Raw genomic sequence first — 14,224 nt, 5'->3', positions numbered from 1 at the left:
ACCCAGCCACAGAGCTTCTCTGTCTTCCTCCTCTTTCAGGAAGTCTTCCCGGCTTACCTCTACCTGATGTGGTGCCTGCATGTACTTGACTGGTTTTGCTGGCACAGACTGTGACCTGGAAGTCTTGAAATCGGCTGCCCTTTGTAGGTGGTTAAGGCAGAAGGGGCTGCGTTTGGGTGAAGGATGAAGAGCTGCAGTTCTGGGCTTCAGGAGTAAGATCTTCAGCCTCTCCTCTGCGGTTCGTGAGTTTCCGCAGGAGCCGGGAAGATGCCCCTTAAAAGGCAGACCCCCGGGATGTTTGTCTGTGTGCCTAGGCAGGCCCTGCTACTTCTCTCCCTCACCAGCGTGGGCCTAGGCCGTGTCGGCCCTCGACACGGCCTGCCTGGGGTCCCCACGTCTAGTGGGAACCCACGCCGTCACAGGAGAGTTGCTCTCGGCTCCTTTGACGGGAGGGGGATGGTCCTGGGTGAATTTCTTGTTCTTTGAACTATGCCATTGGCGAAGGACAGTCTGTTCCAAACCACCCAGCCTCGCTTACCCTACAGACTCGGTTTGTGCCTGGAAAAATGTCTATACGCAACCAATCTTGGTTGATCACAAGATGTGCGAAAGGCCTGGAGGAAGTTTGTAAGCTTCAGGAATGCTGAAGTGGCAAGTTCCTGTCAAAGAATCCTTTTTGTGACGTGAATCATCACCTCCTCCCGTATTTGGTGTGTTCGTACAGGTTTCTGCACAGAAGGCCTGAAACCAGGTACCTTCTGGAGTCAGTAAAAGCAGACGCGCCGCGTTCGGCTGAATGACTAAGGGACTGCAGTTCTGGGTCTCCTCAGGTCCGGGAGGCTCCCAGGTGCTTGGAAAGTGCCTCCTATAGGCTCTGATTTTAATGGTTTTCAGACCCACTATATGTGTTCATATATTGATGTGTTCAGTTGTGTTCAATTCTTACCACCCTTTCGACTGTAGCCCACCAGGCTCCTCTGTGCGTGGGGTTTTCCAGGCAAGAAGACTGGAATGGGTGGCCATTTCCTCTTCCAGGGGATCTTCCTGACCCAGGGATGGAACCCGCATCTCCTGCGTCTCCTGCATTGTAGGAGGATTCATTACTTGCTGAGTCGTTGGGGGCTGGTAGAGTCTGATTTTAATGGTTTTCAGACCCATTGCCTTTGCCTAAAACATGGGCTGTTCCTTGCACTGGGAGTTTTTCAGTGCTTTTGTGTCACTGCCCCATTGGGTACCACCTTCAGCGTGGTGACATAAGTGTCACCCCCCTTTTCCAGAAGAAGATATTAAAGCACAGTGAGGTAGATGCCCACCCAGGAGAGCCAGCCTCTAACTCCAGTGACAAGGGAGTATTCTGGAAGCGCTGGTGGGGGTAGACAGAGAGAGTAGTCATGATTTGAGGGAACTTTGGGGTGAATCCTCTCTGTTCACGTGTCCCACGTGTTCAAATTTTATATATGAAGTTTGCCGTATGTAGGTTTTTTTGAAAAAAACAATGACTTTTTCGTGGATCCCTTTTCTGTGTAGTCATGTGACCTAGAAGTGCCCTTTTGAGGCTGGCGGTCAGATGTCAGGTCTCTGTAGCGACTCCAGTGGAGCCGGGGTCAGTACCTGGGTCCAGATGCCCCTCTCTGGTCTGGAGTTTTCTTCCTGAAGCTGTGAGCAGGCCCTGAAAGCTCTGTCTGTCTGATCCTGTTTGTCGTCAGATGTCCCAAACACGTGTGTCCGGCCTCAAGGTAGGGTTGGGGTGGGGACACTGGTGCTGAGAGGCTTTATTGACCCCCGGGGCCCTGTGTGTTTGCTCCCCCAGTTTGGGCTCCTTTGTCTCTCTCGACCTCTGCACTTTCCCCTAGGTGGTGGGTGGAAAGCAACCTTGTGTCTCTGGAGCCACCATGAACGTGGTTCTTTTTCGTTTTTTATTTTTTTCATTGCAATTTAAAAATGATTTTTTTTTTTTAAATTAAGCAGCAAAAGACAGAGCTGTTATCACTGTGGCTGGGGTGACAGAGCAGGGTTGTCCCAAGCCCGGGAGGAGACTCTCTTTTCTTTGAGGAGCGGTGCCTTCCTGTGTGTGTGCTCAGTTGTGTTCGACTCTTTGGGACCCCATCGACTGCAGCCCACCAGGCTCCTCTGTCCATGGGATTCTCCAGGCAAGAACACTGGAGTGGGTTGCCATACCCTCCTCCAGGGGATCTTCCCGGCCCAGGCATGCAACCCAGGTCTCCTGCAATGCAGGCAGATTCTTTCCCTGTCTGAGCCACCAGGGAAGCCCCTTTGTGTGACCCCGGCCGGTGACCCTTGCCCGTGACTTTGCCTCCTCTGGCTTCTCATCAGACGTCTGCCCACGGTCAGGCAGAGGGAGTTTCTCTGAGTTGAAGGGAACCCATGGCCACTGGCAAGCCAGTTGGGAAATGTAGAGGTTTGGGCATTTTAATTAAGTTTCCTAAGTGGGCCCCAGGAGTGCGGTTAACCAGGGAGCTGAGTCGGTCCCGGCTTCGCGTTCCGCCCCGGCCACTGGGCTTTTCCGCCTTTCCTGGAACCGCTTTACTCATCGCTTCCCGCTGCTCTCTTTCATCCTGGCCCCCATCCTGACCCCCTGCCCTGTGTGTGAACCTGGATCTTTCCTCTTTTCCAGATGTTTGTCTCTGCCCCATCATCATGGGCATCTGTCTGTAGGGTGCTGACTTGGGGAGCTGCTGGTATGGCTCTCCTCACTGGCCAAACTGGCCGTTGAAATTCGCCTGTTCCCTCTTCCTTCTGCAGCCCTGTGTAAGGGTGTGAAAAGTTAGAGCCACCGGCCAGCGCCGGCTCCCAGGTCAGTGATGTTATGTTGGGAAGAGAGAGAAGCCAGCCTCAGGCAAGTGGGAGCAGGTGGTCTAGAGCCTGTTTTCCTTGGTCTTCACAGCTCTGGATGCAGGCACTCTCATCTCTGACATCTGGGCCTTTGAGAGTTGAAGGAGCATCCTTACAGCCCCAGAGCTTTACAGGATGAAGCCCTGGTTCCAAGACAGGTTATGGCTCGTGCCCAGCACTGGGGTCCTATCCCGCCCCCATCACCAGTGCCTTTTTGTGACTTTGTACAAGTTGCTGAGCCTCTCTGCATTCAGTTCCTCACCTGTAGTTGTTGTTCAGTCACTGAGCCCTGGCCAACTCTTTGTGACCCCGTGGACTGCAGCACACCAGGCTTCCCTGTCCTTCACTGTCTCCAGAGTTTGCTCACATTCATGCCCACCGAGTCGATGATGCCATCCAACCATCTCATCCTCTGTCACCCCCGTCTCCTCCTGCCATCAGTCTTTCCCACCATCATGGTCCTTTGCAGTGAATCAGCTCTTCGCATCAGGTCGCCAAAGTATTGGAGCTTCAGCTCAGCATCAGTCCTTCCAATGAATATTCAAGGTTGATTTCCTTTAGGACTGACTGGTTTGATCTCCTTGCAGTCCAAGGGACTCTCAAGAGTCTTCTCCAGCACCACAGTTTGAAAGCATCATTTCTTCAGAGTTCAGCCTTCTTTATGGTACAACTGTCACATCTCTACATGACTACTGGAAAGGGGCAGGTGTCTTTTAATTTCCTCATCCAGAAAAGAAGGGTATTTTTAGGTGGGTCAATTTTGGTTGCCATTTGTAGAGAAACCAGGTTTCCATCCTGAAACCATGGAGTTTGAGGGTGTCCACCTAACTGAGAAGTCTGGGTGTTGTGCTTTTGGGGATCTTCTTGGCTTTGTGTTTTTCTCCAGTTCTTTTCATCTCTCGTGGAAGCAGAAAGAGCAGAAGCCTGGGCAGGCCCCCTGCCTCGGTGGACCCAGAGGAAGAAGGAAGATGCCTTTGTCTCAGCATCCCCAAGGGACAGCCCCGGAAGTGCACTCAGCCCTGGACCCGTCCCCGTGGCCGGGAGAGGGAGCACGCCGATTGCGTCCTTTGCTCCCGTGCCCCACACCTGCATCTGTGGATGGAGGCCCTTCTCTCCCCAGAGCCAAGGTGGGAGGATGCAGAGAGTCGGCCCCGGATGTTTACTGTGGACGGCTGGGCTCCTGGATGATGCAGCACAGCAGTCTGTGGCGGGAGCAAGGAATTGGTCCTCTTCACCTCGGGATGCGTAGGAGCTGGGAGAGCACAGGGCTGACTGATCGTGGAGCCTGAGACAGGAATGAACCTCCGAAGTTCTCTCCTTTGAACTGCTGAACCCGAGAGTCTGTTTTTTCACGAGACATCATCTCACTCTATCGGGGAGCCAGGAAGTCCAGCCTCACAGTGTCCACCCCTTGTTCCTGGAATGGCAGCCTGGTGCATGGAATGGCACCTCTCCCTGAGATTTCTTCAGAGTGAAGACAAACTCCTTTCCTAACTGAGCATCTCTTGAGCAGTGGCAGCTGAGGGGTCCCTTGCTTGATATGAGAAGCCCCGCGATGGGAGCTGCAGACTTCTCGCCAGGCTCTTGTGTTTGGCAGCTCAGGGAGGAGATGGTGCTCCCCGTTTTAACCAAATGACGGGCTCACCCTGGGGCAGCCACCCAAGTGAATCAACTTAGATGGTTCCATTGTGTTTGTACATCCCTGGTCCAACTTGTATCCCAACTTCTGGGGGCTGCTTGGAAGAGACACAGCTGTGCTTTCCAAGCTGTTGGGCTCAAGGGCTGTGTGTGTGTGTGTGTGTGTGTGTATGTGTGTGTGTGTGCGCACTCAGTCATGTCTGACTCTTTGCTACCCCTGGACTGTAACCCACCAGGCTTTTCTGTTCATGGGATTATCCCAGGCAAGAATACTGGAGTGGACTGCCATTTCCTTCTCCGGGGATCTTGCCAACCCAGGGAATGAACCCATGTCTCGTGTCTCCTGCGTTGGCAGGTGGATTCTTTACTACTGAGCCACCAGGTAAGCCTGAGCTCAAGGTGGGGGACCGCGTTTTCCTTATACAGGTAACCATTGTTTGAGGAGCTGTGACTCATGCTCACTGGTTGTAGAACTCTTAAAGGAAACCCTCCCGCCCTTACTGACAGGTACTCCTATCCATCCTCATTCACTGTCGGTAGAAAAGCTCATTAAGTGATAGATGGTTTCAGCTCGGGAATATGGACAGCCTTTTTAGGGAGGGTGGAGAAGTGCAGGGGGTGGGGGTGGGGAAGGCGATCCACGTCCCATTGCCCCATTTAATAGATGAGGAAACTGAGGCTTCCAGGAAGTAGGTTACTTGTCCGAAGTCACCTTGCTGGCCAGCAGCAGAGCCAGAAGCCATCTGCTTCCAGGTTGGCACGTGACTGTCTTTGTCCAGCTCGTAGTTGCAACCTTGGCTTCCTGCTTCTTCTGGGAAATGCTTTGTCGCTGCTGTTCAGTCACTGAGTCGTGTCTGCCTCTTTGAGGCCCCACGGACTGCAGCACGCCAGGCTCCCCTGTCCTTCACTATCTCCTGGAGTTTGCTCAAGTCTAAAACAGTGCTTCCTCCTCCTACTCCTGTTGGAGGTGAGGCCAGAATCCTTTCAGGAGCAGAGCTGGAAATAGACTTTGCTCTCCTCTGCAGAGACGACAGCAGGGAACTCAGCGTGAAGAAGGTTAACACCAACAATTCATTGAGAGATGCATCTACTGGAGTTTCCCCGATGAATTCTCAGGAGCTACCCCCCAAGTTCTAGGTTGGTCCCCTAGTTCTAATTCATCTGCTTTGCTGTCCTCACGATCCTCTCTTCAGATGTAACATCAGGTTTGGAGAGCTACAAGTCACTGCACACCCCAATGGCTAGCACGGATCAGGATTCAGATGCAGATCTGCTTGTTTTTCAGACCAGCACGTTTTCCCATAGGATGGTCCTGACTCTCTCTGCTTAGGAGGTGCCCCTGTCCAGACCAGGCATGGGCATCGTACCCCTTGTTGCTGAAATCCCATGGAGGATGCAGAGCCCAGGGTGTGCTGAGTTGGGTTACCATCATGTCTTCCATCTCCCACAATTGTGAGCATGTAGAATGGGGATTGTGGGGAGGGCCCGGAGTCCTCGATGAAGAAGGCTTGGAAGGGTAGGTGCATGTGTTTGAGTGGGACAGGAAAGTGGGCTGGAGCATCGTGAAGGCATTCAATGGAAATGCTGTGTTGAGGATGCTAACTTGAATTTCCTGGACAGAGCTGTGTGCGCTTTACTCCATGAGTGCAAAGCTTTAGTGAGTTTTCAGAGCAGACCCACAGCTAGGCATGCCCTTCTGATGTTATACTTGGAAACTGAGGTGAGCTCCCCGATGCGGTGGGCTTCCCAGGTGGCATTAGTGGTAAAGAATCTGCCTGCCAACATAGGAGATGTAAGAGATTCGGGTTCAATCCTTGGGTCGGAAAGATCCCCTGGAAGAGGGCATGGGAACCCACTCCGGTATTCTTGCCTGGAGAATCCTATGGACACAGGGGCCTGGCAGGTTATAGTCCACAGGGTCGCAGAGTCCGACATGGCTGAACGACTGAGTTGTGCCATCGTCACCATCAAGTGTGATGAGGACCAGGCGGGAACATTGCCCCGTCTAAGCCGCTCTCACTCAGCCGCCGTGTACTCTGTCTTTCGCACAAACAACCTTTTAACTGGTGTGGTTGGGAGGGTACAGGAATCCAGTATTCTGGTCCAGTAGTTGCCAGATTAGGCTTGAATAAACTCACCCACAGGCTGCTAACTGTCTGCTTTTGCAGTGTTATCTTTTTCAGACAATCCTTCCCTTCCCTGAGCTTCTGTAGCCCTGACAACCTATAACATTATATATTGTTGTTGTGTTCGACTCTTTTATGACCCCGTGGACTGTAGCCCACCAGACTCCTCTGTCCATGGGATGTTCCAGACAGGAATATTGGAGGTTGCCGTTTCCTTCTCCAGAGGATCCTCCCAACCCAGGGATCGAACCTGAGTCTCCTGCATTGGCAGGCAGGTTCTTTACTACTGAGCCACCAGGGCAGCCCCATAACAGTATATGCTGCCTGCTAATAGTGTTTATTGTTTTGCGTGCATGGGTCTTTTTTCTTCAGTGAAATCTGAAGTGTGTGCAGTCTGATCTCAGAGCACCTGGGCTGATGCCAACTCCAGTACAGACCACGTGTGCTCAGCAGTCTGACTGGCCCAAGGCTCACGCAGCTCTGTCATCTAGCTGCTCTGTGTCTGTGGGCGCTGCCTCCGCAGACTCCGTCTAGGGGACCCCAACACCGTGTCTGTGGGTGCTGGGTCCACGGACTCCGTCTAGGCGACCTCAACAGCACATCTGTGGGTGCTGGGTCCATGGACTCCGTCTAGAGGATGCCAGCACATTCTCTTAGAAAAACAGCTGCAAGTCTCTTGCTTTCAGAAGGTGTAACTGGTCTTCGCTTGCTGTGGTCCTGAGCACTCTACTCCCCCTTTGTGCCACACAACGGTTGCTCTGCCGAGAGCCCTGGGTTTTGCCCATCTCAGCCTCTTACTTTGCCTTACGGTTTGGGGACATCTGGGTCCTCAGTTCCCTCCCTCCGGACCTTACACGTGGACTGAGCCGCTCCTTGATAAATTTCAGCACAGAGGGTGTTTCCGCTTGTTTCCCTCGCTGTTTTGGGCGGATGCCCCGAGCAACGCAGGCAACAAGAGACTCCCGGCCCCGGCCAGTGCTCACACCACCCCAGCTCGTGTGCATCTTCGCTTGTTGGAGAAGCACTCGGCGCAGGTTAAATGAAGTCAGAACGTACAGCAGGCTCGTGGGCCGTCTTATGAAACATCCTTGGTGATAGTTTGGGATGTCCCTGGAAATCTGTTAGGGTGACCTTGTACCAACATCAGCAGCTCGAAGGGTAAACGGGAGTTCCCTGGCAGTCCAGTGGTTCAGGCTCTGCGCTTCCACCGCAGGGGCCGAGGGTTCGGTCCCTGGTTGGGGAACTAAGATCCGGCATGTGGTGCGGCCAAAAAAAATAAATTAAAAAAAAACAGTAAAATATTCTTTTCAAAAAAGCAAATGACCCGCCTCACCCTGTGGATGGAGAGATTTTTGTTTCTCTAAGGGCCTTCGGGCACCCTTGCCTCCCACTTTCCGGAGTGAATGTTTGGACTCAGTCTGCCTTCCAAGGGCTGATGATGGAATAGACGCCCTTCACGTAGGAAAAAACAAGACGCGCTTCTTTTCTGCCTGCTGGTGGGTTCACATCCTGGGTTTGGGAGGCTCCCAGACGGGGAGCCGTTAAAGCAAACAGGTTTGAGTAGAATTCTGCTCGTGGGGCCCATGCTCTGCTGGCCTGCGCCCTGTTCTCAGGCTTAAATGTCTTCCTACAACCTGGATTGTTCTGGGAAGTGAGACGTCCTCCCCACGCCCCCTCCCCTTCCTGTCCTGACCTCTCTCCCTTCCTCTTAGGAAAAAAAAATCCTCCCCCCTTTCAGCATCCATGTCTTTAAGAATTCTCTCCATTGTCGCCCCGGACAGAGACCCTTCTGTGAGAGTCTGTTGGAGGCTGTCCTCGGTGACACCCCGCCCCCCGTATTAAAAGACCATTGGAACAAGTTCCCCATTCTCCTCTGGAGAGGGTCCCCCTGTCCCGGGCCAAGCCACTCTTAAGGGAGCGTTTATCCTGGGACACTCGGTTTACAAAGCCTGCTGGAGTGTCAGATAAACTCACTCAGACCCGCGAGAGAAGGACAAAACTCCCTTTATTTCCAGCCCCCACGGGGAGACCGGCAGAGACCTCGTGCTGGAGATGGGGGCGCTTCTGAGGAGCCTGGGAGGGGGCTTGGGCAGGGTTGGTGCTGGAGGGTTAAGAATTGGCATCTTATCATTTTAATTTTAGGGGGGAATCTTGGCATGGGGCTGTGGTTCTAACTCCGCTAAAATCACCTCTCGACTCCCCTCTAAATCGCTGAGATGCTCTTTGGCAAGTCTGTCTCGATCTGCCAGGGAGAAATTGCTGGTTTCTTTCCCTTACCTACTTGGATTAAAAATAAAAACACCTCACCCACTGTGGGGCCCCAACTGTGTGTGCTTGTTTAGAAGATGCTCGGTACAAGGGACTTTGGGTAGCAGACGTCTGGGATACATTTAGCCACCTGGCTGTGTGCCTGTGTGTGTGTGCACGCTCGCCCCATCTAGGAGTGTGTTGTGTGTGGGTGTATGCACTCGGTCGGCGTGAATCCCGTCTAGGGGAATGTGGGGGGTGAGCACCCCCAGCCTCCTCAGGCGGCTGTAGCCCCAGCTGTCTGGTGCGTGCCTGCCCCATGGCTCAGTCGTGTCCGACTCATTGCGACCCTGTGGACTGTAGCTGGCCAGGCCCCTCTGTCCTGGGGATTCTCCAGGCCAGAATCCTGGAGCGGGTTGTCATTTGCTTCTCCAGGGGATGTTGCCAACCCAGGGATTGAACTCGAGTCTCCTGCATTGCCAGGCAGATTCTTTAGCACGGAGCCACCAGGGAAGACTTACTATCTGGGGTAGCCTTTTTGCAGTACATGGTTTCAAGCTTTGCACTCCGTCCTGTAAACGAGACGTTTCCTTGACTGGCTGTCCATGCTGGACTGTCCTTTGTGGATCCGCATGTGTGTGGATGTCTCGGTCCTCATTGCATCCTCCAGACCTGGCACGCTCGGCTCAGGGAAGGAAAGCGCCTCCCCAGCATCGCCCAGCAGAGGCCTGCGGGTGCCTGCAGCCCCTCTGTGTCTGCTTCTGAGGCCTCTGTCTGCTCCAAGCTGGAGGCCGGGCGGAGGGTGCAGAGCGGGAGGAGGGCAGCTGGGGGGTGGGCAGAGGCCGAGATCACCGTGGAGCTGAGGCCGCCCCCGGCCTTGCCTCCCTGCACGGGCCGCGCTTGTGGTCTCGCCCGCTCCCTCCCCGGCGGGGCCAGGACATGCTGCAGGTGCTGGGGGCTGAAGCCAAGCGTCACCATCTGCCCTGTGTCCCTGGCAGCGTGTACCCTCTGGCAGGGGGGTGCTCAGCACCCACGGGCACCAGCTCCAGGGGTCAAGCAGCAGACAGGCCAGAGCTGGTGAACTCAGTTGTAGTTGAGAGGGAGGCGCCCAGGTGCAGAGGCAAACAAGCGGACTGGGGAGCCTCGCTGGAGCTGTGGCCGAGGAAGAGCCTTAGAGAGGGCCGCCCCGACCCAGCTCTCTGCCCCGAACCCGGGACTCCCCCCTCCTCTCGGGGCAGAGCGCTGGGCCCTGGGGATGGACTTGGCTCCTGAAGCCCCCAGGGGGCCCGTACTCCACCGTGCAGCCTGCCCTGGGCCCGGGGACAGTGAGAAGGCCCCCCACCCAAGCCTGAGGGCTGGGGTCAGAGTCCACGCTCGCATGGCGCAGCGGCCGGGTGCTCGGGTGCCCAGCACAGGAGGCACCTGGGTCTCTGTGCAGAGCCTCTGGCCCGTTCCACCCTGCTGAGGGCGGGCAGAGGCAGTGAGGCTCAGGAGTCAAGGTGCCCATCTCCTGGGTGGTCGACTTCTCCCGATGGGCGGTTGGTGAACCAGCTCACCGAGCATGGAGTCGGGGCTCCAGGCAGTTGGCTGCAGAGGTCCGAGGGGCTTCTTTCTCCTTTTGCTTTCTTTTGCCCCCTATGAAGGCTGGGGGCTTCCCAGGCGGCTCAGCGGTAAAGAATCTGCCTGCAATGCAAGAGGATGCAGGAGATAACTGGTTCCATCCCTGGGTCGGGAAGATGCCCTGGAGGTGGACATGGCAACCCATGCCAGGATTCCTGCCTGGAGAATCCCCAGGACAGAGGAGCCTGGTGGGCTACAGTCCACGGGATTGCAAAGAGTCGGACACGACTGAAGTGACTGAGCATGCATGAACAAAGGCTGGAGGCTCAGGGACGGTTTTGTAGACTCTGGAGCAGTCCGTGTGCAGGTCTGTTTGGGCAGGGTGACGCGCGTTTTACCCATGTCCTCGGGCAAACCCCACCTTCAAACAGCCAAGTCCTCCAGGCTGATGGTCACCTGTGGTCGGACCCCAGCAGCCCCTCTGATGGCACCTGACCGACCCCATCCCCTGGACCAGCGGGGAGGAAAGTCAGTCGGTACTGGTTAATCCTTCCTACCCCTGTCATCATTGACTCTGCCTTCCCGTGGATGAAAGGCATGTTCTGGGAAACCCACCGAGCAGCCTTCCGCCTGTCAGCTGCCTTCCCTTCAATTCCAGGCCTGAGCGGGAGGAAGGGAGGAAAGGCCTGGTTCATGGCTGCTGCTGCGTCTGTCTGGACCGAATCTTCACCTTGTACCGCGCGGTGGGGGCAGCCCCGCTAGCACAAGTCTGTCTCTATCTCCGCCTGACATAAGCCTCCTGTTCCTTGGCTGGGGGAGGCCGGCCCTTAGCACAAGGGAGATTTCAGACGGACGAGTCCGGGGGAGCTGGGTGGCCGAGCAGGGTTCGTGGCGGGAGGTGGGCAGCGTTGTCATTTATTAGGTGTGCTGAGACAATACGGGGTTTGTCTCCAGGGTACGGAGGTGCCCGCGGAGGGCGGCCAGGATGGGAGCCGGCAGAAGGAAAATAAGCACAGGTCTGCCGAGAGTGTGGAGACCCAGGGGCAGGGAAGAAAGCAGCTTTGTTTGGGGAGGTCAGGGCCTGCGAGGGCGGGGGCGCAGGGAGAGGGCGTGTCGGGGGGACTCGGATGCAGAGAGGAGCAAGGCTTCGGTCCCTGGAGCCTGGGGGGCTCAAGGAGAAGGCGATCCTTGCTCGGGCAGGTGTCCGGGTGGCTGGTCCCGATGCCCCACCTTCGGGGGCGGATTTGGGGGAACTGCTTTCTTATCAGCCCTGCCCCTTGATAAGAGACCTGGGCTTTGGGAGGGAGGCTGGAGAGAGGGGTCTGCCTTGATGCGGGGGTGCCCCGGGCGCTGCAGATTCACCTGCTGCTCAGGCTGGCTGGAGAAGCTTCCAGAAGATGGGTGAGGCCTTGTGGGATGTGTGGGGGTTTCCTCTGACCTCACGGTGCAGACGGAGACCTCGACATCTGCAGGCAGTGGGGAGACGTCCCAAGCCCCTGCCCTGAGCACCTCCCTGCTGTCCAGTCCACGACTTCATCTCTCCACTGACGCCTCTGCTGCCCCCGTGGACGTGTGTCCCCAAACCCGGTGGCTCACCTCGGCTTCTAACCAGTGATTCTTTGCTTTTTAACCCAATGGAGCCTGTGGACCCGCAGATGGTTTCCCGTCACCCTCTCTCTTTGGCAGAAGGGATGGCCCTGCGGTCCTGGGAGAATTAATTTGCCCGTTTCATGTGATGAGCGTGTGGGGGGCCTCCGCAGGGCGTGGATGGCCCAGGAGAAGGAAAGAGGACCCCGTCCCTCTGGTGGGGGCTCCGGTTCCCCCGGCCACAGCCTGGCCTACCTGTGAGAAGCCAGGTTCACCTGGACTGCCGGCCTTCTGCCCGTGGGAGCGTGGTGGGGAATCCTGTGGTTGGTTTTGGACTCGGCTCAGCTCTGGGTCAGCCCAGGGGCCTGTTGCAGCCCCCGTCATGCTGCTGCTGACGGGAGACAGACGCGTGGTCTGAGATGGAAATCCTGCAACATTGAGTATGACCTCGGCTACTGCTGAGAGTTAATGATAAGCGCTCCTGGTGTCAGCTAATAATAGCAACTGCTGCTATTCTGCGTTCCACACATTCTAAGACAGACACACACCTATGCACAGACACATACATGTAGGCATGTTCAGACACACACACATGTAGGCATGTTTGACACACGCACACATGGAGGTGTGTTTGGATACACACGCATGCATGTTCACACACGTAGGTGTGTTTGGACACACATGCATGCATGTTCATATATGTAGACGTGTCCACACATGTAGGCATGTTCAAACACATCTAGGCATGTTTGGACACATGCATGTAGGAATGTTCACACACATACGTGTAGACGTGATCACACACATGCAGACATGTTCACACACGTGTAGGCATGTCCACGCATGTAGGCATGCTCACACACATGTAGGCATGTTTGGATACACACGCTTGTAGAGCTGTTCTGACATGCATGCATGTAGACATGTTCAGACATACACACATACATGTAGGCGTGTTTGGATACACACACACACAGATAACATTCATTTCTCCAGTGACCTCGTGAGGCAGGCGTACTGTCCCTGTTTTACAGATGAGGACCCTGAGGCACAGAGAGGACACGTGACTTATGAAACCCACGCAGCTGGGAAGGGGCACAGCTGAGACAGGTGCCGGCAGGGACCAGTTTCTCCCCAAAGGGAATGGCTGTGAGCTGGTCGGGGTCAGGGCCTCCTTCGTGGTACGTAAGGAACTCAGGGCTGAGGAGGTGCTCCCCAGCCTGGCTTTGCGTCTGAGCTGAGGGGTCGGGGATTTCTGGGGAGGAAGGGAGGCTCTCGGAGGCAAGGTTCTGCCAGGCGGGTCCTTCCATGGCCCGGCTTCGCTCCCTGTGACTCGGCGGGTTCCCCTGATGGTCCCTGAGCTCCTGCTGTGTGCCCGGCCCCACGGCTTTCTTCACCCGAGCTCTCGCGTTCCCCTGCCACGAGCCTCGGGAGGGACCGCTGATGGGCTTGAGTGTCCGCCCAGCGGCCCAGCATCACAGCTGGGAGGAGGCACAGCTGGGACTGATCCCAGCCTCAGGGCGGGAAGGACAGCTCTTCCTCTGCCCTCCTGCTTCGGGGGCATTCCTGCCAGCCCCCAGCTCCTCTGAGCACCCCACTCCTGACCACTCCACTCCTCAACCCTTGGGCTCTTCAGCACTGACTTCTTAGATCCCAGTTATGAGATTTTGTCCTCAGCTACCTTGAGTAACTTTGTAAGTGTATCGAAAGGTGGTAAACAGGAAAATAGCCTTCTTTCTATTGCTTTTGTTTCCCTGGAAGCACCTACCTTAGTGCCAGGCGCACTGCATAGATCTCTTTGTTGCTGTTTAGTCTCTAAGTCCTGTCTGACTCTTTGGGACCCCATGGACGCCAGGCTCCTCTGTCCATAGGTTTTCCTAGGCAAAAATACTGGAATGGGTTCCCCATCTCCAGAAGATCTTCCCAACCCAGGGACCAAACCCCTGTCTCTTGTGTCTCCTGCATTGGCTACTACCAGGGAGTACCTGTTAAATTAAAAGAGAAAACACCAGAAGTGGCATTGGAGGGCCTGTGAGCTGTGCCTTCTGATGACATTACACATGGGACTGAATATTATTAGCATCGTTTTACAAGTGAGAAAACTGGGGCTCGGAGAAGCTGGGGAGTGTGCTTGGGACCAAAGAGCTGGGAATGGGCTCAGGCTTTTGGACCTTGAAGCCCAGAGTCCACCCAGTGGACCATCAGCTGAGACT

The 14,224-nt window shown here is 55.4% G+C and overlaps 1 protein-coding gene across 7 annotated transcripts in view; it reads left to right on the top strand.

Moving 5' to 3' along the window:
• LOC145542457 (uncharacterized) overlaps nucleotides 1–14,224 on the top strand; it is a 209,578-nt gene that overhangs the window by 5,089 nt on the left and 190,265 nt on the right. The window contains exon 2 of one of the 7 annotated variants that reach the window (XR_014079870.1): nucleotides 40–1,511. The exons of the other annotated variants lie outside the window; for them this stretch is intronic. The gene's annotated coding sequence lies outside the window, so the exon portion shown is untranslated. Of the gene's footprint in view, nucleotides 1–39; nucleotides 1,512–14,224 lie in introns of those variants that run through there. 7 annotated transcript variants of the gene reach the window in all.

This window comes from Giraffa tippelskirchi, chromosome 3, assembly GCF_054371585.1.
Source record: "Giraffa tippelskirchi isolate mGirTip1 chromosome 3, T2T-mGirTip1v1.2.pri, whole genome shotgun sequence".
NCBI classification, from domain to species: Eukaryota; Metazoa; Chordata; class Mammalia; order Artiodactyla; family Giraffidae; genus Giraffa; species Giraffa tippelskirchi.
This window is presented reverse-complemented; position numbering and strand designations above follow the sequence as displayed.